The sequence below is a fragment of the Sturnus vulgaris genome, chromosome 2, assembly GCF_052056855.1.
Source record: "Sturnus vulgaris isolate bStuVul1 chromosome 2, bStuVul1.hap1, whole genome shotgun sequence".
Classification (NCBI taxonomy): domain Eukaryota; kingdom Metazoa; phylum Chordata; class Aves; order Passeriformes; family Sturnidae; genus Sturnus; species Sturnus vulgaris.
The window spans coordinates 23,747,856-23,769,434 of record NC_142244.1 but is presented as its reverse complement, the minus strand read 5'-3'; the positions used below and the strand labels follow the sequence as shown (position 1 = coordinate 23,769,434).

Genomic DNA, 21,579 nt, shown 5'->3' with positions numbered 1-21,579 from the left:
CTGGGCTAACAATGATGGGCAGCCGCACTCAAAATGTCTGTTCAATCAAGGAGGGGGTACCGGGCACCGAGGTCTCACTTCACTCCACAAACTTCAGCATCTCGGCACTTGGAGGCACCGTGCTCATTGTCAATCAATCTGTGACAGCCAGCACTGCCTCTGCAAGCACTTCATTCTCCCTCCTGCCTTTTCTGGAGTGGTAGGAACTGAAGATGATAGGAAACCAGAATTAATGAAAGGTGAAGATGTCAGACAAGAGAGTTATCCTCCTAAATGCAAGACAAAGGGAAATACACAAATTAAAGCCCAGGTAGTGTGATGGCATGGAACATTGATGGTGCCAGGAGAAGTAAGTAGGAGAAACAGAAAAAAGATGTATACTACAGAGTCTTACAAACTATGTATGTGAAAGTGAAGAACAAGTGGCAGGCTAAGGGACTGACTAGAAATGAGTAAAGAGAGACCCAAAAAGGCAGATAAAGGGACAGGCATAAAGGAAAGTGTGGTAGAGGAAGAAATACAATGGAATGGATGGGTATCATTTATACTGCATCCTCTCATGAGATTCTGTGCCCAAAAAAATAGAGGTGATGGGATCTTTGAACCTTTAAAAGAGATTAAGCACACAATTTACATTAAAATAAAATGAGGGTTGTGAGTGTAACACAAGCTGCTCTTAAAAATTCTTCTCTGTATTCATAGCAGCATACAGTAACATCAGCATGAGCTGCATGACTTAGAGCCCTACAAATCAAAGCTAGCATGGGCCCCAAACACTTCATTAAACTTTAGACATATACTGTGCAATGTCAGTGTGTAGCAAGAGGTTGGGTATTTTTTCTCAAAAGCATGTATGTTTGTTCCCTACATGCTATATATAACTTTACATAGATGAAATTGCCACAAATTACTCATTGTAAGATTTTGGATGAGTTGCCAATTAGTTTACAGTCTTCATACCATGGAAAGACTGTTCTGAACACATACATGCTGTATTCCTGTCCTGAATTTCACCACAGATTTGCTTTCAAAGTTGCATCTCGGCTATTCCTTGAGACTTACACCAGAAAGAAGTTCTGATGCATTTCTTGAAGAACTCTTGATATAAAGGTCTTTTTTGCAGGAAGCGAAGGGCTGCATGTAAGAAAACAGGCCCATAACTTCCACAAGTGAAATTCTTACAAGAGAAGTGGCAAATGGAGTCAGCTCGGCTCCCACTTAGCAGAAAATTTCATTAGAGCTGAAAAGTAGCATTTTATAAAACACTTGTCTAGAGCCCCCTAACCTGTTAACAGGAGTAGGAAAATCTTTAAAGTGACTTTAAAGTTACTTTAAAGTTTTCCTCAGTATATTGAACATAGCGACTACCAAGCCAGGTAACAATCCTGAACTTGCACGGCTTTGCCTCTTGTAGATGAATGCCAAGCCAAGTGATCATTTGAGGCTTCCCTCATGTATGATATGTAGTACGATATCTTCCTTTCATTTTACACAGGTATCTATGATTATACTGAGTGGCAAATAATATGGGGGCTTTAATGTCCTAAAGACTGCAGAGGCCCCTCAGGCTGAAGCCTCCTGTTCGAAATTTCAAAGGACAAGGGAATACAATGACAATTATACTCTTCTGAAATAGAAGGTTTATTGTGTACAGCCAAGGCAGATGCTCACTTAACTGTTACTGAGCTGCTAAAACAAAAGCTGTGTTTACCTGCTGCTGCTCAGTAGATTTGAAATCTGACAGATCTGTTCACTGCAATGTGAGAGGAGCCATGAGCATGCTTTAGGTTTAATGGCACACCTCTTGATGAGCCCTGAAATACTGCTCTGGGCGGTTAAGAGGAGGTGAAAATACTCTTTCCTCATTCAGAAACCATCCCTAGACCATGAAATACACTTTGGTTGGGAAAAGGTGAATCACAAGAGTGTCAAAAAAGTACAAGGGTCAATAAAGAACCACAGACAAAATCTGTCAGATTTCACAGAACGTTAATTCAAGCTGCTAGGCTTTAAAGTCAAGCTTTTCTTTAATTGATTTTGTGGGAATGTAAACTGAAGCCCAGCTGATCAATCTTGGCAACTGTCATATGATTAGGTTTTGTAAATGTAAATAATAAAAGGATGTTCAGTAAAAGACAACCTTTAAATTAGCCCTATTTAGAGCAAGTTGCTTTTCTAGTATATAGCACATGGATTTCCATTAGCTTCGTTGAGATGACTTCATGCATATCCTGGGGCAAGTTTTGGCCCCAGATGTTCTATAATTAAATGCTAGTGGCTTACACAGTAAACTCGAGATTTGGATAACTTACTTAAAGCTGCTAGCATTTAAATGACCACGACTACTAGGGCCTTGATGTTAATGCCCCATTAATCCCTCTGCTCTGGGAGTCAGGTTTGCCTGCTTTAACATCTGTTGCACCAACAGTAGGTGCACCTACAGTGGCAGTATGCAGACGGTCAGGTACACAGAGGAGAGTCTGCAGATCTCTGCTGAAGGGACTGTTCTAGCCAAACCACAGTTTGTATTGGGTGGAGCCGTGCTCATTGCTTCTGCCTGAAAAATCATCTTTATGTGTCATATCCAGCCAAGCCAAATAATGGCTAACATTTTCTTAAAATGTTCTAGACTCCCATTTGTGTCTACCAGCATCTCTTATTTTAGCAGAGCTGAGTCAGACATAGAATGGAGATTAAGTTTCTAATACCTAATACATTCTGTGCCAGAAAAAAAAGCCTGCACCTTTTGGATGTCAAGATACTTGTATTTTGAAATTAGGATCTACTTGCATTTGACTGTCTTTTATTGCTCTGGTCTCAGAAATCTTAGACTTGTCAGAGATGTAGATGCTTTCTGAATATAGAAGCATGGTGGTGTTTGCATTAGTATTTGGGAGGTATCGTAACAAGATCTTTCTTATTGTGGATCCTACTATGATTATCTCTATGGGGGATGGTTTGAAAACTTCAGTTCATATACAGAGCAAGTACTTGATTGCATAGAATTTAATGTTTTAGTGCTCTCTGAATTACACTGACTTCTAGGTCATTCTCAGGCATAATCTCGGAGATACTTTTTGACCTTTGAGGGGCTTTATGGGGTTTGGTTGCTTTCTTAACAGCTGAATTAGCCTGATTAGCTCTGGCATTGATTCTCTTCCATGCCTTGTCTCAGTAGTTAGTGGTGCACCCTTCCTTGAGGAAAGTCCCAGTATTTTTTTACTGGGGGGAAGGGCCCTATCTATTTTCCTAGGCTTGGGTAGAAGACTATGTAAACTGAGGAGAAGAGGGCCAAGATTGTTTCTGTGAGCAGAGAGGCCTTTTTTTAATGTTGGTATGAGGCAAAGTCAGACTGTTCTTTGTATATGATTTTAGGCAACACTTGCATATACACATGAAACTTCTAGGTAGGCTTATTTTATAAATCTTAGTAAATTTTAACAATACCTTTACACTTAAAGAAAGTTGTCGTAAGTATTGTCAAAGTCATAAAAATCACACTCCTTTAGGCAGTTACAGTCGCTAGTGACTGCAATGCTATGCTTGGTGTTTAGAAAAGCTCTCAGCTGTCAGTCATATCAGCAGTATACATAGGGGTAGGAGTGCTGGTTTGGACAGGCTGAAGGTAATTAAAACATCCCCTCGATAAGGACTCACAGGATGAAATCTAAAATTAGCTTGCGCTTGGGGGAGTGAGCAATATTGCATTTCCTCCTCATATTTTAGTGTTTTCCTAGCCAGAATGGGCGTCAGAAGTGTCTGTCAGCTGCTTGGAAGGTCCTCTGTGATGTATCTAGGGCTTTAGGATGCTGGGCCTGTGGAAATTGGGGTAAGCCATGAATTACTACATGAATCTTGTAAGTGTAGTCAGGTTATCAGTGCACACCAGCTGGAAAATAAACACCTAGCCTGCAGCCACCTTTGTCACAGGAGTCCTCAGCACTAGGCAGACACATGGTGGGCTTATCTTATGTCAAGCTCAGCAGGAATTCCTTCTGTTCTTTAAAAGAACCTATATTTGGCTCTGTAGATGGACAGGTTACCATTAGTTAGCAGGGTCCTGCAGAAAGCTAATAAAGACCACGGGCTGTAGTTGGTCAATACATGGACTTCAGAGGCCAAACCAGTTGAATAAATTTCCCTCTTTGGCTGCTCAGATTTGCCAATGTATTGCACAACTCTCCTACTCAACACAGATGTTTGTAGAGTCAAGCTACAAACAGAGACCAACAATTTTTCTTTAAATCAAGAAGTTTTGCAGGGATCAGGGAGTAATTTTTTTGCAATGGCCTGGGAAATAATAAGAATACCTTATCTGATATTTCTTCTGAAATCACTATCTCATTGTACTTCCAGCCTTGGGGCATGATTTGCAATGTAATCAGTACTGCATTTATGTTTACCATTTTGTGCAGGAAGCACCATTGCTGGTACAACCAGCAAAACTTCTTCACAGATGAATCTTAATGCTGAATTTGGAGTTGGGTCCCTGAAGGTAGAGAAAGGGGAAAGTTTTCTGGATATCTTGACCAGTGAGGAAGGTTAGCAGAAGTATAACTCAGAAGCCAATATGATCTTTGTATAGTGTCACCTGAAACTTTGTTCTCCCTTCACACTTTTTGCAATGTTTCAATACTCAGGTAAGTGGAGTGTTATTTTTTTCTTTTATAGGCTTATATGCATGGTTCAATAGTATGGAAGAGTGCAAGGCTCACTCTGTCTGTCACTTTCTTAGGATATTTTCTAGAGAGAGACAACCTCCCTTTTTGCACACTCAGGTTTCTGGATTGTGACACAAGCATTTAACTTTTCCATAGACTAGCCAACTCAGGCTTCAGGATGTAAAGCATACATATGCTTTAAAGTCATTTCCCAAACTCCATTCTCACATCTTGTTGCCTGATCCATATATAATGCTCTCTTTTTATGCAATGGATTATCCATGCCATGTGGCTATTCTGTTTTGGGAACTTGATGCTAAAATCCATTTCCTCAACCTGATAGGTTTTACTCCTTGCTGTTTTACTTCTTTCTTCATCTACAACTCTGCTTAATTCACAGGCTTATCCAATGAACATGAATTAAGTCTTCTTCTGGTTAATCATCTTCTAACCTACCAAAGTGTTTTTCATACGTTTCCATATCTTTATGGATGTTTTTTAGACCAGAAAAACACGGTGTGCTTTGGAGTCATTGTCATCAAACCGGACAAACAATCAAGATCTGCTCAGCCCATCTCCCCAGGGCCAATGAAGAATGTGTGCATTGCATGTCTAGTGTTTTGTCTAGGTCAGTTTTAAATAGACAGTCAAACTTCAGTTCCTTCCCTAAGGAGACTACCTTTCAGGTTTATAATATTTTGCCTCTTGGAATTTCAGCTTCATGTTATTGGTCTTAATTTCATCCATATACCTTCACATTATTAGGTAGTTTTTGGGTTTTTTTTTGGTTTTTTTTGGTTGTTTTTTTTTTTTTTTTGTTGGTTTTTGTTTTGTTTTGTTTTGTTTTGTTTTTGTTTTGGTTTGGTTTGGTTTTTTTTTTTTTGTCATTCACACCTTTCAATTATATGCAACTTGTTTTCATGCCTTTGTCCTCATCTGATAGTCGCTGGCATGTAACCAGCCTATTGCAGATGTAGCTCTTAATTTCTTTCCCTAATAGCTCAGTCTTTCCACCACGGTGGTTGCTTATGAAGCTCTTCTCTGAACTGTCTCCAATCACTCTGATGAGGAGGTGCCCAGAAACAAATGTCACATACCAGGTGCTTTCACCTCAAACCAGACAGATAGACTATTGCTGTATCTTGCTGTTACGATGTGATTACTTAGCTTTTAATGGTGATGATTTGTCTTGACTTTTCTCTGTGTGTTCAGTCTAGACTGTGGCCATTGTCTGTGGTTCTTTAAAAGATTCTCTTTAGAAGCCTCCAGGCCTGTTCCATTGATCTCAATTGTTCATTTTCCATTCAGGCTCCTTCAGCCCCTTTCCTCTATCTTTTTCCTCAAGTGTAGCTGTCACAAAACTCAGTATAATCCTCTCAGGGTTGGTGTGTTTCAAATATTCAGTTAACAGTTCAGCTCCACCTGCTTCTGGAGCCAGTCCTGTGGGGTCAGGATTTTTGGGGCTACTTGCTCCAATGTGTAGGAAATACTGGCACTCACCTTTAGCTAGCTAAGTCTATCCAAACCTTCTTTGAAAATTTTAATGCCAGTAATAAATCTTCATGAGACTAGGTTTTAAAGTAACGTGCACTCAGTGTGGATACTTCCCAGTCTTTGGGTGACTTGAGCCTAAATATATTTCACTTTTGACGTTTATCTATACAACTATAAAGAAAGAACCAAAGAGAAATGCCATGTTGAGATACTCTGGAATTTTTGAAGGTGTTTGTATTTCAGTACAAATTTTGCTTTGGCACTTCCTGTTAAAAGAACGGATGTCAAGTTAAAGTAAACAAATAATCTGAGCAGCTTCTTAAACTGCATGAAATGTAAAAGGCAAGGCTTCATTTCTCTCCAGTGCTCTCCACCAGGTAAACTTACTTTGTAAACATAACAGGGATCAAAATATGCAACTGACAGGTGGACAAACGTGGGGGTGTTTTTTTGTTACCATGTTTCTCATTCCTTAAATATTTACTCTTGACATGCACATATGCAGATATTTAAAAAATAGCTTTTGCATTTTCATATGCCCAGAGCACTTTGGGTTCACATTTAGCTCTGGAACCCCCTGGGTAGCAGCACTACTTGTGACCTTTGTGCTCACTGCAATGTTCTGACCTCTGTGCTTGGTATTGTAGCTTGGTATTGAAACAACAGAATTTATGTCCTTGCTAGTGAAGCCTGTTGAGGATAAGATAAGAAAAAGATGCATACCTCTCCACTGTCTGCTAACTTTGATAGGGCAAGATAAGAAAAACACACAGAATACAGTGGAAGGCACCATGAGCTGCAAACAGACTCCTATAAATATATTTGTGTTGAAATGCATTTTGAGTTCTCTCTGTCCTACATGGCTATGCTAGTCCTTTTGGGCTGGTAACACATCACTGCTTAGGTAGATATATTCCAAATCAGTGAATTGATTTGGGCAGTTCTGTTTCTTGAATTCTTTCTTAAACTCTCACTAGAGACAGAAGTTGCAACAGACATTGATGAACATATTTGATTCTGCAGGTCTGACTCATGGCATGTTGGTATTTTCTGTTTACCATTTATGTCTAAGTAAAAGAGTTTGGAAAAGTTCTATCAAAGTTGTATCAAAGTTATCAAATGAGAATAATTCTTTTCATTTTAGGGTTCTTATTTTGTATCTCTCTTTCTTTCTAATACCTAATACTCTGTCAAGCCTACTGCACCATATCTACTATTACAAAACTCACAATTTTTAGAAAACCAGGCCTATTTTAAACACAAGCAGAACAGGTGCCTAAGGTTGTGGATTGGTGGAACAGAGAGACCAAATGGTTGGTCCTCAAAGTCTTAGAGTGATGTGGTTTCTTGCCTGACCTGCTGTGTCAAGAGTCTGTGCAAACAGACAACTCTCCAAGTAGTCGTAACTTCTCATCTCTCTTCCCATCAGGACAGCAGTGTGTTGTTATCTCGCAGGGAATGGGCACATGTACACATGTACACATTGCAAGACTGCACCAGCCAGGGCTCTCTCTCACCATTTACATGATTATGTTTGCAGGAGCAACTTCTGTGCCCATTTGCCTGGGAAGCTTTACTCTTCCTTTGGAAATAAATGCAAAAAAGGACCTTCTTTGTTCTTTTCCTGTGATTTGAGGAGGTGGTTGAGTTGTGGAATTTCTTTTTCAAATATTCCCCAAATTTTCACATTCCTTTTTTTCTTTCCTGCCATTTAATAGTTTCTACATAAAAAACGTAAAGTGTTTACTCAACACACATGAAGTAAGATGCATGGGAATTTGATCTATTATTATCTTGATTGGTCTTGCAGAGAAACTGAAGCACAGAGCACTGAAATATCTTTCTCAAGGCCAAGCATAGATTCCCCACAAGAGGTGTAAGTAGGACCTAGGTTTTCTGATTCCTAATGCTGTTCTTTAAAATAAATGTAATTTCTGTTTGACTTGTGAGGATGTTCTTTGATGGTAGTGGCAGCCATGTTCATATTTATAAAATTTTTCTATTACTTTTTGATCTTACATTCTATTATTATTATTATTATTATTATTATTATTATTATTATTATTATTCCCAGCTCTAAACAATTTCTGTTTTCTTTTTGGCAGTCACAAGTTTTCCATCAAATTGGTGGAACTGTCACTTACTAAACTTCATAGCATTAAAACTGACGAGATTGAGTTGAGGCTGCTTTGACTCTTCTTTCTTAACTTTTTTTTTCTCTTTTAATAAAGGAAAATCAAACTGATATGTTCCACATTTACACCTATACCTTCTTTTACTTAGTATGATTGATGGTTCTGTTCCTTACTACTCCTTTTCTATTATCACGTGTATCCATTTGCAGTGAAATACTCGTCTATCTTCACTGCTGTATTTTCACACTGCAGTCAAAAATCTCATTGCCTCCCAGGCACCAATTGCAAACCCTTTTCTTTTCCATCCTTTCCAGGAGATTTGTGTGGCAGCTCAGTCCTGCTGCAGACTAAAACCTTTGCCTCTTTTTTCCTTACTCATGCCATGAAGTCATAGCTGTCTGTGATATCACAGTGGGCTGCCCTGGGAAGTCTTGTGATATCTGAAGGAGAGGATTATAGCTAGGTTAACAAAGCAGTGGCAGGACTTGAATGATAAATGTGTTTATCATACTATAAAACATCTTGGTAATTAGAAATTTAAGCACAGACGTTTCCTGTTTTTTGAGGGAGAGCTGGAATTTTATCTGCTTTTCTCTCATGCTTGATCAAGGAAGTTCACATTTATAAAGCAAGAGGAATTGAAGCTGCATTTTGTTTTTCTCACTGAAAGAGGGAAGGGAAAAATGTGCAGGCAGGCTAGGTCTATAACATTGATTTGTAACCAACAAAGGAAATGTCTACTTATGAGACACAAATCAATGTAATCAGACTGTGAAAGTGCAAACAGAGATGTGAGAAAATTATTTGATCGTTAGTCTTCCTTTTGAAAAGACAGAGGGCCAAATTCTGGTCTCATTTATGAGGATGTAACTTCCATGAAAACCAGAGACTTGCCAATGTAATTAGGAAGAAAATTTTATATGGTGTCCTTCTGATGGATGGAGGTGTAAGGCATTCGAGTCAGGAAGGGGGCTAGGCAGGAAAGGAAGAATGCTGTAACAAAGAGGATATGAACCAGGTTTTACTGTTAATGAACTGTAGATAGAGAAAACATATTGATGTTCTCTCCCATGCAGAGGTGACACATATGAACTGTGCACCTCCTTAATTCAGCTGAAATCTTAAAACAGTTTTCATTAACCTGAGAATTTGTTGCCACAGGCCGAGCTATTTTCTTGGAGACAGACTTGTCTCCTGAGAATTATCTAATCTTGCAGATTCTAGACTACAGGGTTCATTATCTAGGAAAACCCTGTATTAACAATAAAACCACTGTATTTTGAAGATAGGAAGAAAATTTGGTGGTCTAAGTCCTTTTGACCCATAGAAAGGAATAGATACTGATTTGGAAGTGAACCCCTTTATTCTACAATGGCTAGTCTTTACAAAGACAGCGTGTGTCCCAGGTGGGGGATTTTGTCTCCCCTGGAGCTGTTTGCACCCCCAGATTTACCTCCAGATTTAGAATGATAGAATTGGTTGTTTCCATGCAAAATCAGTTTCTGAAGCTGTAGGTTGACTGCATAGTGGATCTCAGTCATAAAACCATATCAAAACCACTATAGCTGTGTAACAGAAAATGTTGCTCTAGGATAAATTAGCACACCGATTTGAATGTTTTCAGAACAAATGGATTATCTGTATGTGGCAGGCTGGACGTCAGATCAGGTGTCACCTGTCTGCATCACTGTGAGTTCAGGCTAGATTAGGTATCGTCTGCTCTCTTGCAGCAACACAAATTCCTGCTAATTTTACAGTAATGGAATCGTGTGCCTGTGCCCAAAACAGGTCAGTTCTACACTGACAATTGAGCTCAGTCTGTTCATTAGTGAGGAAACTCATCTCGATTTTAGCTTCAGAAACATTCCCAAATGGAGGCAAACTACCTCCTTCAGCTGCACTCCCTGCTTCAGTCAAGGCTACAGACCCTCTTTAGCAGTTCCCTGCTTTTGCAGAGGTACCAGGATTTCCCCAAATGTCTCCATCCAATTCCATTAGTGCAGTCAGTGGAAAGAGAAAGGCCAACACATACATACATGCACAGTTTTAAAGGCTTGGGACTCATTTGGAGAGGTAGATATTTTTATTCTGGTTAAACTGCTCTTAATTCCTGGGGATATTGTTTTATTTATGCCACAATACAAGATTAAATCAGGCCATGGCTTCCCAACAGACAAACAAAGCAAGTCTAAACAAATCATATTTTTGAATGCTTTTGGGATAAGAATAATTTTGAATCTAAAATTCATTAAAGGGACATTAAATAACAACAAAAAAGCTTACATTCATTACAGATTAAACTCTCCTTTACAGAAAAAGGCGCAACAAGTTCCGTCATTTTACTTTGTAAACCAAAAATGTCTGCTTATTGATTTTTTTGACCTACTCTTGGCCTTTTGAGATGGAGGCAAAACTCTCCCTGGCTCTTGCCCCCAGCTCTCACATGTAGTGAATATTTCCCCTTGAGTCTTCTTTGTGTTGTGATATCTTGAAATAAGCGTCTTTCTGTCAGGCATTGCTCTTATATAATACATGTTGTCATCTGGAGTGGGGCACAGTTGTGCATATTTAGCTGGTTTGCTTTGTAATGCGTATTGCAAATGACCAAAAACATGGTACAGGAAGTTGTTTGTGTGCTTTTTTTCATTGCTTATGCAACTCCCAAGCAGAAAATGTTCTTGAGAGCAGATGGTACAGAAAAGTCAATTGCCAGTTCCATTTTCCAGATGCATAGATGTTTCATGTCTTCTTGAAGCCAGTTCAGATGGCTTTGGAAACTTGACTATAACTTTTTTTTAACCCTTTACTGGGTCACCAGTTAAATTGTTTCCTACAGGAATTTCAGTCCTAATAAAAATAGCCTGACTGCACAAGATCCATTGTGTTCTCAGATACTTAGCTGGAATCTGGGACATAGTGTTTGTGTTGGTTTGAAAGTAAAACCAGTGCGAGACTCCAAGTCAGTAATACAATTTAATAGGAGAAAAGATAAAAAAATAAAATACATGCAATAATATAAAAGAAACAACCACCAACACAGTCAGAAATACAACCTGACACCCTGTCAGTCAGGGTGTTGGTAGCAGTCCCTATAAATGGTGGCTGCAGTCCTCCTGGATGACGGATGTGGTTCTGTTGAAGCAGTGCTCCTGTAGAAGGTGCAGTTTTCCTCTGAAGATCCAGCGATGATGTGGAAAAGGTCTGACTTTCCTCTGGGATCCAGTAGAAAGGTCTGCCCTTGGGTCCCAAACCCCAGGTTTTTTTATCTAGGTAGGAAAGGCTTGGCTCCTGCCCCTGGTTGGGGCATCTCCCAATGGGATGATGTAATCTTATCAGTCACACAATAGGACTTAATGGCCCATTAACAGAATATATCTTCTGGAGGAAGGATGGGTTGTGAATAGATAACGATGATCATCCCCCGATCTTATCAGATGGCACATCAGCAGAGGATATCTCCCACAGAGATAAGGATCACCACCCCTCCCACATTTTAACAGATGGTGATAGAATACACATTTTTGCATTATACCCCAGGACATAATCCACCCCTTATTCTATTACCATCTACATCACACCCAAACCAATACCCTCTTACAGATATATAATACAAAATGAAACCTTACATACAGTTCTCACTAAAAATTAGGTCTCCTTGCGGTACACAATGGGTTTCCCCATCTTTCTGCATTACCCACCAAGTGCAACCAGGTCCTTGAGCAAAAACAATCCCACGGATTGGTTTGCCTTTGCCTGTGGTGGGATTAATCCAAACAGTCTTTCCTAAAATACCTTTCATGTGTACCACAGGGACCTTGTCCCCATCCACTGTGTGCAGGGGTTCAGAGTGGGCAGGACAGGCTCGATTGATGGACCCTCGGGTGTTAACCATCCAGGTGGCTTTGGCCAAGTTCATTTCCCAATTTCTGAAGGTTCCACCACCAAGTGCTTTCAAAGTAGTCTTAAGGAGTCCATTACACCGTTCAACTTTCCCGGCAGCTGGCGCATGGTAAGGGATATGATATATCCATTCAATACCATGTTCTTTGGCCCAGGTGTTGATAAGGCCGTTCTTGAAATGGGTTCCGTTGTCTGATTCAATTCTCTCAGGGGTACCATGCCTCCAAAGGACTTGTTTTTCTAGGCCCAAGATGGTGTTCCAGGCAGTGGCATGAGGCACAGGGTAGGTCTCTAACCATCCTGTGGTTGCTTCCACCATGGTCAGTACGTAGCGTTTGCCCTGGCGGGTTTGGGGAAGGGTGATGTAGTCAATTTGCCAGGCTTCCCCATACCTGTACTTCGACCATCGTCCACCATACCACAGAGGCTTCACCCGCTTGGCCTGTTTGATTGCGGCACAGGTCTCGCAGTCGTGGATGACCTGTGAGATGCTGTCCATGGTAAGGTCCACCCCTCGGTCACGGGCCCATTGGTACGTTGCATCTCTCCCCTGATGACCAGAGGCATCATGGGCCCAACGAGCTAGGAATGATTCTCCCTTGTGCTGCCAGTCTAGATCCACCTGTGATACTTTCACTTTGGCAGCTCGGTCCACCTGCTCGTTGTTGTGATGTTCTTCATTAGCCCGGCTTTTGGGTACATGTGTATCCACGTGTCGAACCTTTATGGTCAATTTCTCTACTCGGGCAGCAATGTCCTGCCAAATCTCAGCTGCCCATATGGGTTTCCCTCTGCGTTGCCAGTTGGCCTTTTTCCAGCGATCCAGCCATCCCCACAGAGCATTAGCTACCATCCATGAGTCAGTGTAGAGATAGAGCCTTGGCCACTTCTCTCGTTCAGCAATATCCAAGGCCAAACGGACGGCTTTTAGCTCTGCGACCTGACTCGATCCACCTTGTCCGTCGGTAGCTTGTGCAACTTGTCGTGTGGGGCTCCATACTGCAGCTTTCCATTTCCGGTTAGTGCCTACAATTCGGCAGGAACCATCAGTGAAGAGGGCATATCGTCTTTCAGCCTCTGGTAGCTCATTATATGGTGGGGCTTCCTCAGCACGTGCCACTTGCTCCTCTTCTTCTTCAGAAGACAATCCAAAAGTCTCACCTTCAGGCCAGTTTGTAATTATTTCCAGAATCCCAGGGCGATTTGGATTCCCAATACGGGCGCGCTGAGTGATGAGGGCAATCCACTTGCTCCATGTGGTGTCAGTGGCGTGATGTGTGGAAGGCACCTTTCCCTTGAACATCCAGCCCAGCACTGGTAGTCGGGGTGCCAGGAGGAGTTGTGTTTCTGTGCCAATCACCTCTGAGGCAGCTTGAACTCCTTCATAGGCGGCCAAGATCTCCTTCTCTGTGGGAGTGTAGTTGGCTTCAGATCCTTTGTAGCTTCTGCTCCAGAATCCCAGTGGTCGACCCCGAGTCTCACCAGGCACCTTCTGCCACAGGCTCCAGGACAGACCATGGTTCCCGGCTGCAGAGTAGAGCACGTTCTTCACATCTGGTCCCGTCCTGACTGGGCCAAGGGCTACTGCATGAGCAATCTCTTGCTTGATCTGGGCGAAGGCTTGCTGCTGCTCAGGGCCCCAGTGGAAATCGTTTCTTCTTGCGGGTAACCAGGTAGAGAGGGCTCACAATCTGACTGTACTCAGGAATGTGCATTCTCCAAAAGCCTATGGCACCTAGGAAGGCTTGTGTTTCCTTCTTGTTGGTAGGTGGAGACATAGCGGTGATCTTATTAATTACCTCTGTTGGGATCTGACGACGTCCATCTTGCCACTTGACTCCTAGAAACTGAATTTCCTGAGCCGGTCCCTTAACTTTACTTCGCTTAATGGCAAAACCAGCTTTCAGCAGAATCTGGATAATCTTCTCTCCTTTCTCAAAGACTTCCCCTGCTGTGCTGCCCCATACAATGCTGTCATCGATATACTGTAGATGTTCGGGGGCCTCAGCCTTCTCCAGTGCAGCCTGGATCAGCCCATGACAGATGGTGGGACTGTGCTTCCACCCCTGGGGCAGACGATTCCAGGTGTACTGCACGCCCCTCCAGGTGAAAGCAAACTGAGGCCTGCATTCTGCTGCCAGAGGAATGGAGAAAAATGCATTGGCGATATCGATAGTGGCGTACCACTTTGCTGCCTTGGACTCCAGCTCGTACTGGAGTTCCAGCACGTCTGGCACAGCAGCGCTCAGCAGTGGAGTCACCTCATTCAATGCACGATAGTCTACGGTCAATCTCCATTCTCCTTCAGATTTACGCACAGGCCAGATGGGGCTGTTGAAGGGTGAGTAGGTTTTGCTGACCACCCCTTGGCTCTCCAGTTTACGGATCATTTCATGGATGGGAATCACTGAGTCTCTGTCAGTACGGTATTGCCGGCGGTGTACTGTTGTTCTGGCGATTGGTACCTGTTGCTCTTCAACTCTCAGTATGCCCACAGCAGAGAGGTCATCTGCAAGACCAGGCAAGGTGCTCAGTTTTCTAATGCCGTCTGTCTCTACAGCAGCTATCCCAAAAGCCCAGCGATATCCTTTTGGGTCTTTGAAGTATCCATTTCTAAGATAGTCTATGCCAAGGATGCATGGGGCCTCTGGGCCAGTCACGATGGGGTGTTTCTGCCACCTGTTCCCAGTTAAACTCACTTCGGCCTCCACTACAGTCAGCTGCTGGGATCCTCCTGTTACCCCAGAAATAGAGATGGATTCTTCTCCTACATACTTTGATGGCATCAGAGTACACTGGGCGCCGGTGTCAACCAAAGCCTTATGTTTTTGTGGGTCGGATGTGCCAGGCCATCGGATCCACACAGTCCAATAGATCCGATCATCCCTCTCCTCTACCTGGCTAGAGGCAGGGCTCCTCTATTCCTGATCCTGGTACACGTTGCTCTCTCCCTGTAAATAGGTTCTTGAGGTTCCTTCAAGAGGATCAGTCATATCATCATTCTGATACTGTCTGGAGTTCTGTACAAGAGAGACTGGAGCAGCATTGACTCTAGATGAGCTTCTTGGGGTAGGTGTCCCTCTTTTCAGCTCACATACCCGGGCTGCTAAGGAGGAGGTGGGTTTTCCATCCCACTTCCTCATGTCTTCTCCATGCTCCTGAAGGAAAAACCAGAGGTTACCTCGTGGAGTGTGTCCTCTCTCCCTGCCTGAGGAACGCCGGCTCCTAATGGCAGAAACTCTTGTTGGTTCAGGAGAGATCTGGTAGTTGTTTTCCTTAAGTTCTTTTTTTAGTTTCTGATGGCCCTCTTCAATCAGGCTTCTGACTTGCTCCACCAGCCGTGTTTCCACAGATGAGACATGGGTACGAAATGGGGCTGTGACAGTGTCCTCATAAATTCTTAGTTTATTGGCCAAGACGCCTACCATGTCCTCACCTTCCCTCCACTGCAGCGTTGCCAGGTAACGGGAATACATCTCTGGTCCAAGTCGTGCAAATCTCAACCACATCTGTGACGTGCACCGGACACAGTCTGGGCTCTTAGGAAATCTCTCATCTTCTGAGAAAATGATCTCCAGCACGGCCAATTCCCTCAGGCATTGGATACCTTGTTCTATTGTGCTCCATTTTCCTTGGTGCACCTGAAGATCTTCTTTACAAAGGTATCTGTCCTTCACACTTGTCAGCAGTCGCTGCCAGAGGCTGAGAGTTTCTTGGGTTCTCCCAATCCCCTGGTCAATGACCACATCCCGGGACAGAGATCCCAGTTGTCTGGCCTCACATCCATCCAGAATGGTGTCATTGGCTGCAGCGTCCCAGATGCGGAGCAGCAGGTCAAGATGGACTCATTTGTCTGGCGGGTGAATTCCCTCCGCAGGTCACGCAGCTCACCCAGGGATAGAGAGCGAGTGATGATCTCTGGCTCTGTCACTTCTGCTGGGTGCGAAGGTCCTGCCACGTCCTCGTCAGTCACTATGCAAACTGATTTGCTCTTTGATTTCTTCTTCTGAACGGGCGCAACTGCTACTGGTCTAGGCTGTTCTGGCTCAGTGATGGTTTGTGTGGAGATGCTGATGGTGCTTCTATCTTTTTTCTCCTCTGTGGCAGTCTGCATAGACACGGACACTGTTGCTTTGCTTTTGGCTTTTTCCTCCTCTGTGGCAGTCTGTGTAGACACGGACACTGTTGCTTTGCTTTTGGCTTTTTCCTCCTTTGTGGCAGTCTGCATAGACACGGACACTGTTGCTTTTTGTTTGGTTCTTCTCCTCTTTGTGACATTCTGTGCAGTCGTGGACGAAGTTGATTTGTTTCTTTTTTCCTCTTCCTCAAGAATACGCATCAATATGCCATGTAGTGTTCTGTTTCTAAGCATGTTGTAGGCTGTAAAGGCTGTGCAGAGGAGACAAAGCAGAACTAACAACAATATTATGCTGTCCTTAGCATCCAGCGGGAACTCAACATTTCCAAAAACTACTGTATCAGGCCGGAAAGATTGGAAAAAATCATCCTTTACCCCTCCCCCCAAGGGCTGGGTGTGATTGTTAAAACTCCGGATGTAGCAACCTAGACTAGGACAAGCAAACAAAGTCGAGTATATATTCCAGATTATGTTCATTGCCTCAGAGGTTATCATGCAGTAGACATAATAGGCCAGTAAAGCAATTTTTATACCATATCCTGGTCTACACGGGAGCATTACAGCTGGCAGATAGTTCCCCATGTGTGGAAAAATATAGAGAGCAAGATATAAAACCCATGTAAGCATGTTGAGAATCATGGTGAAAACAAAATTGTAATACTGACTTTCCTCAGTACCCTTCGTGCCCCACGTTGGGCGCCAATTAATGTGTTGGTTTGAAAGTAAAACCAGTGTGAGACTCCAAGTCAGTAATACAATTTAATAGGAGAAAAGAGAAAAAATAAAATACATGCAATAATATAAAAGAAACAACCACCAACACAGTCAGAAATACAACCTGACACCCTGTCAGTCAGGGTGTTGGTAGCAGTCCCTATAAATGGTGGCTGCAGTCCTCCTGGATGACGGATGTGGTTCTGTTGAAGCAGTGCTCCTGTAGAAGGTGCAGTTTTCCTCTGAAGATCCAGCGATGATGTGGAAAAGGTCCGACTTTCCTCTGGGATCCAGTAGAAAGGTCTGCCCTCGGGTCCCAAACCCCAGGTTTTTTTATCTAGGTAGGAAAGGCTTGGCTCCTGCCCCTGGTTGGGGCATCTCCCAATGGGATGATGTAATCTTATCATTCACACAATAGGACTTAATGGCCCATTAACAGAATATATCTTCTGGAGGAAGGATGGGTTGTGAATAGATAACGATGATCATCCCCCGATCTTATCAGATGGCACATCAGCAGAGGATATCTCCCACAGAGATAAGGATCACCACCCCTCCCACATTTTAACAGATGGTGATAGAATACACATTTTTGCATTGTACCCCAGGACAGTGTTATAATCAGCAGTTAAAATATTAATACTGCTCTTCTAGCAAGAATGCTGCAAGTTCAGCAACTGATGCATGTTCTATGGTTTCCATTCATTTCTCTCTTTCAGCTTTCCAAAGAATACACTGTAACACAGAGGGGCCAATATCTGAATTTCTTACTGCTTCACAAAGGGATTACTAGATAGTGAAGGCAAATTAATTGGACTTCCTACAGAGAAGGTAAGAACTTCTTACCCTAGGGCAGCAATACAGTCAGCTCATGACTGCATGGTACTGATAAACTACAGTTTACAACTCAGTAGGTTTCTTGTTTGATTTGGTTTTTTTCACTTACTTGGGTCTTTGGACTTTTCACTGTAGTCTTATTGCTGCTGAACTGTAGACTTTTATTTGATGACAAATAAAAGTATCAGTCCAATTTTTTCCCCATTGCACCCACAGAAATCTGTGGGAGATCATATGAGTATTGTAGAATAACTTAGTGGGAGGGCATCCATGAAAGTTGGTCTGCGATTGTTGGCCAGATCAGTCACTCTGTGTGTTCAAACACAGTCTAGGTTTAGTTCAGGTCTGACTTTACTGTAAGGTGAATTGTAGAACCAGGGATTCATAAGAAGTAAGATACTTGATCTCATAATAACAATACCAAATTGTTGGTTGTTGTCCATAGATCCCGAGAAAACAGAAAGTTGGATTTCTCCAAAGATACTGCCGGGCATGCAGTATGGCATGTCATGGTCAAAGATAGGCACAGAAACAGAGTTTGAACATCTGATCCACTAAGTTTTGATGTTTTCAAGTACTCTCAACAAACTTTCAAGAAAGATTACCTGAGCTAAGAAAGATAATAGATTTAGAAATAAAAGCTGAAAGAGAATGTTTTTGTTATATCACCACCTAAGTTTTTAGCTGTTTCTTCACATGTGTTCTATTCACGCAGTGGGAAAAGATGGACCTAAACTGAACTCTCAAAGCTGAACAAATTCAGCAGTGAAACTGACTTTCCAAATCCCTGGCTCCAAGACATCTCTTAAAATGAGAGAATACAAAGGTTTGGGATGACTGAAATCTGGCTCTTATGTTGGTAATAACATATAATTCAAGTTTAGATGCCCAGAAATGGTGATTGATGATAAGAGAGGTCAGAAGGAACTCTTTTCTTTGGCAAACCTTGTGAAATAGTCTAGAACCACTCTACTTGCAAACAAGCTCCCAAGGGAAGTGGTCCCGACATCAATCCTGTCAGAGTTCAGGAAGTGTATGGACAGTGCTCAGTTGTATGATTTAGTTGTAGGTAGTCATGCAAGGATGACCTCCTACTGAATGAAAGTTCAGAATTTTGTGACACCAGAGTAATCTTCAGAAATCCCTCCTTCTGTAGACCACTCATGGATTACAAATAGTATAGTATTTTCAATTTATGGAGAAGTTTCATCTGAAGACCTCATCATTGATTTGCTGCATTAGCCATGCAATAATGACGGAGTTGCATATTGTCATTTACTTTTCCAAGGGGGAAGCTGAGAGGTATAAAAACAAGGGTTTATCAGAACTATGAGAAATATTTTATTAAAACATGGGCCTTCCCTAAGAGACAGAACGAGAGTTAACACCTTGAAAATCTCCAGCTTTCAGGACAGGATTCAACCGTAGCCTTCACCATTCAGTGTTCTCTCAAAACCAAACAGAGCTGTTGGGGCTTTTTTTCACTCCTTCTTGCTGCTTGGGCTGAGAAGCAAATTGCACACACCAGACTGGCTTCTTAAGGCAATAAGTGAAAATGGCATTTTAAAATAATAGTTGCCATGTAATGCAGCTCAGAATTGTCATACTGCATGTGAAAAGTTCACTCCTTCCCAGAAACAAGGTGTAGAAAGTAATAGGAATATGTGTGTGTGCATGCATGTGGATGTGTCTGGGTCTGGGACACAGAATACCCTACCTGGGAATGGCTTGCTATTATTAGATATGCATTTACCAAGGGTTATGTAAGACAATTGGAGCTGTGTTTTTTTAACAGAGACGTGATTCATGCTACTTGTAGTAACAGTAGCTACCTCCAAAGGAGAGAGAAAGCAGACACAGACAAAAGGCTGAAGAAATCAATGCTGGCTGAACAGATACCTTCTGGCCTCCTGATACCTTCTGCTTGCAAACAGGCTTCAGGTGATCAGCTGTGGAGGTTGATGCTAATTCCAAAGAGTTCTGGAGTTACTGAGCCAGTGCATCTGTATTGGTGGTGTCTGCAGGGTGTGGTTGAGGCTGCAGGAGTTGTGAGGGGTGACAGCATTGGGCACACTTTGCCATGTTCCTGGCAATGTCTCTGGTGTTCTGCAGGAGGCTGAGGGAGCTGTGAGCAGAACTAGCACTCCTACTCTATTTTCTCAGTTACTCCTGCTGGGAAAGACTGGAACCAAAACAACTTTTGGCTCCTCTGCAGTTAACACTTCTACAGACATTTTTATAGTAATGTGGAGGGAGAGTTGAGACCTGGAGTAGCTTTAAACTTCTGCCAGCACTCTTCATTAGAGCAAATTGTGAAATCTGACTGAACTAGAATAACTCTAAGTTCCCCTACAGCTAAGATCCCTGATGTATCTCCTATGGTACTTCTCGCCAGTCATGCAGAAATCAGAATATCGGCGATCGCCCTGATAATTTTGTTCATCTGGGCCATTTTCTTATAAGATTTTCTATCACAAAATATCAGGAGTAAGGTAGCTGCCAGATTGTCTACATTCAAAAACTCAAATCACCTCCTCACAGAATTTCTTTCCTGCTAAGGAAAAATGTTAAGTTCAGACACTGGTGGAGTGCTTATTTACAGTGTCACTTTCCAAAAATAAAAGGTGGGAAAGTTGCTATCAGGTCCCCTCAAGTCACTGCCATTCCCTACCATGTCACCTCTTGGAAGATTGTAGATCTCCTGTAAAATTTCATTTCAGCATCATCTAAACCATTCTGCATAGTAACTTCTGCTGTCAAAGAAGAAGATGCTGAAGATTTGCAAATGGTCTTTTTAGCACTCAGGAGACAGCCCTCCTACGTTAGCAGAACTTACCCAGCAACAGAGCCAACTGCCTTCAGTTTCATTCAAAAAAGTTTTGAAATGACCAGAGAAGAGGCCTCTAAGAGCCACAAAAGAGTGCTGAATACTGAATTACAATAAATCCCAAAAGTATCATTTGCTAATACTGAAGTAAGAATAACAATTATTGCTATGTTATTTTCGTTAATGCATCGTGCTGCATATACTGCGCAAAAATCACTTCAGCTGCTATTAATGTTAGTAATCATTCTCCATCAGCCACACCATGTACAGTTTTAAGAGAATAGTGAAAAATAACTCAGAGTGCCTAAAAAATGGCATTGTAGTCATATCCTGACTCTTATGTTTTCCTGGCACAGGGTGTTTAAAACCGAGATCTGAATAACACAGCTGGCACTGACATCTCTACATTTCAGGCACACTTAAGAAAAATCCTGGTTTGATGCAGATGATACATAACTTTAAAAAGCAAATAATTATCACAAATATACATCACACCTCAGGACACACTGCTGTCAGTGACTTGACATTTCAAATGATGAGTTTCACAAATGCGCATAACCATCAGATTTGATTGAACAATGTTTTAGAATAATTCACATGCTCATCTAGAACTTTTTTCACTGTGCTTTGGCACTGAAGCATGAAACAGGAAATATACAGTGGTTTTCTCTTTGCTTGTGAGGAAGCAAGGGCTTTGATCTGTTCTACATACTCCAAGACTGTAGTCAGTTATTCCTCAATGGATAATGAAACTAAAGCCCAGAGTGACTCGGTTTCTCTGTGGATCCCATTTGATATTTTATATATAGTTTTTGACATAAATCAAACAAGCTTTCATTTGTACAGTTTGAGGCCAGAGGCAGCAAACACACA

General features: G+C 42.1%; 1 protein-coding gene across 40 annotated transcripts in view; it reads left to right on the top strand.

Moving 5' to 3' along the window:
- The window catches only part of ZBTB20 (zinc finger and BTB domain containing 20), a 504,648-nt gene that overhangs the window by 415,332 nt on the left and 67,737 nt on the right, over positions 1-21,579 (top strand). For 22 of the 40 annotated variants that reach the window (XM_088158952.1, XM_088158933.1, XM_088158947.1 and 19 more), the window contains one exon: positions 17,762-17,873. The exons of 14 other annotated variants lie outside the window; for them this stretch is intronic. The gene's annotated coding sequence lies outside the window, so the exon portion shown is untranslated. Of the gene's footprint in view, positions 1-7,965; positions 8,032-17,761; positions 17,874-19,674; positions 19,821-21,579 lie in introns of all 40 variants that reach the window. 4 more of the 40 variants (XM_088158948.1, XM_088158929.1, XM_088158926.1 and 1 more) reach the window with 3 other exon arrangements.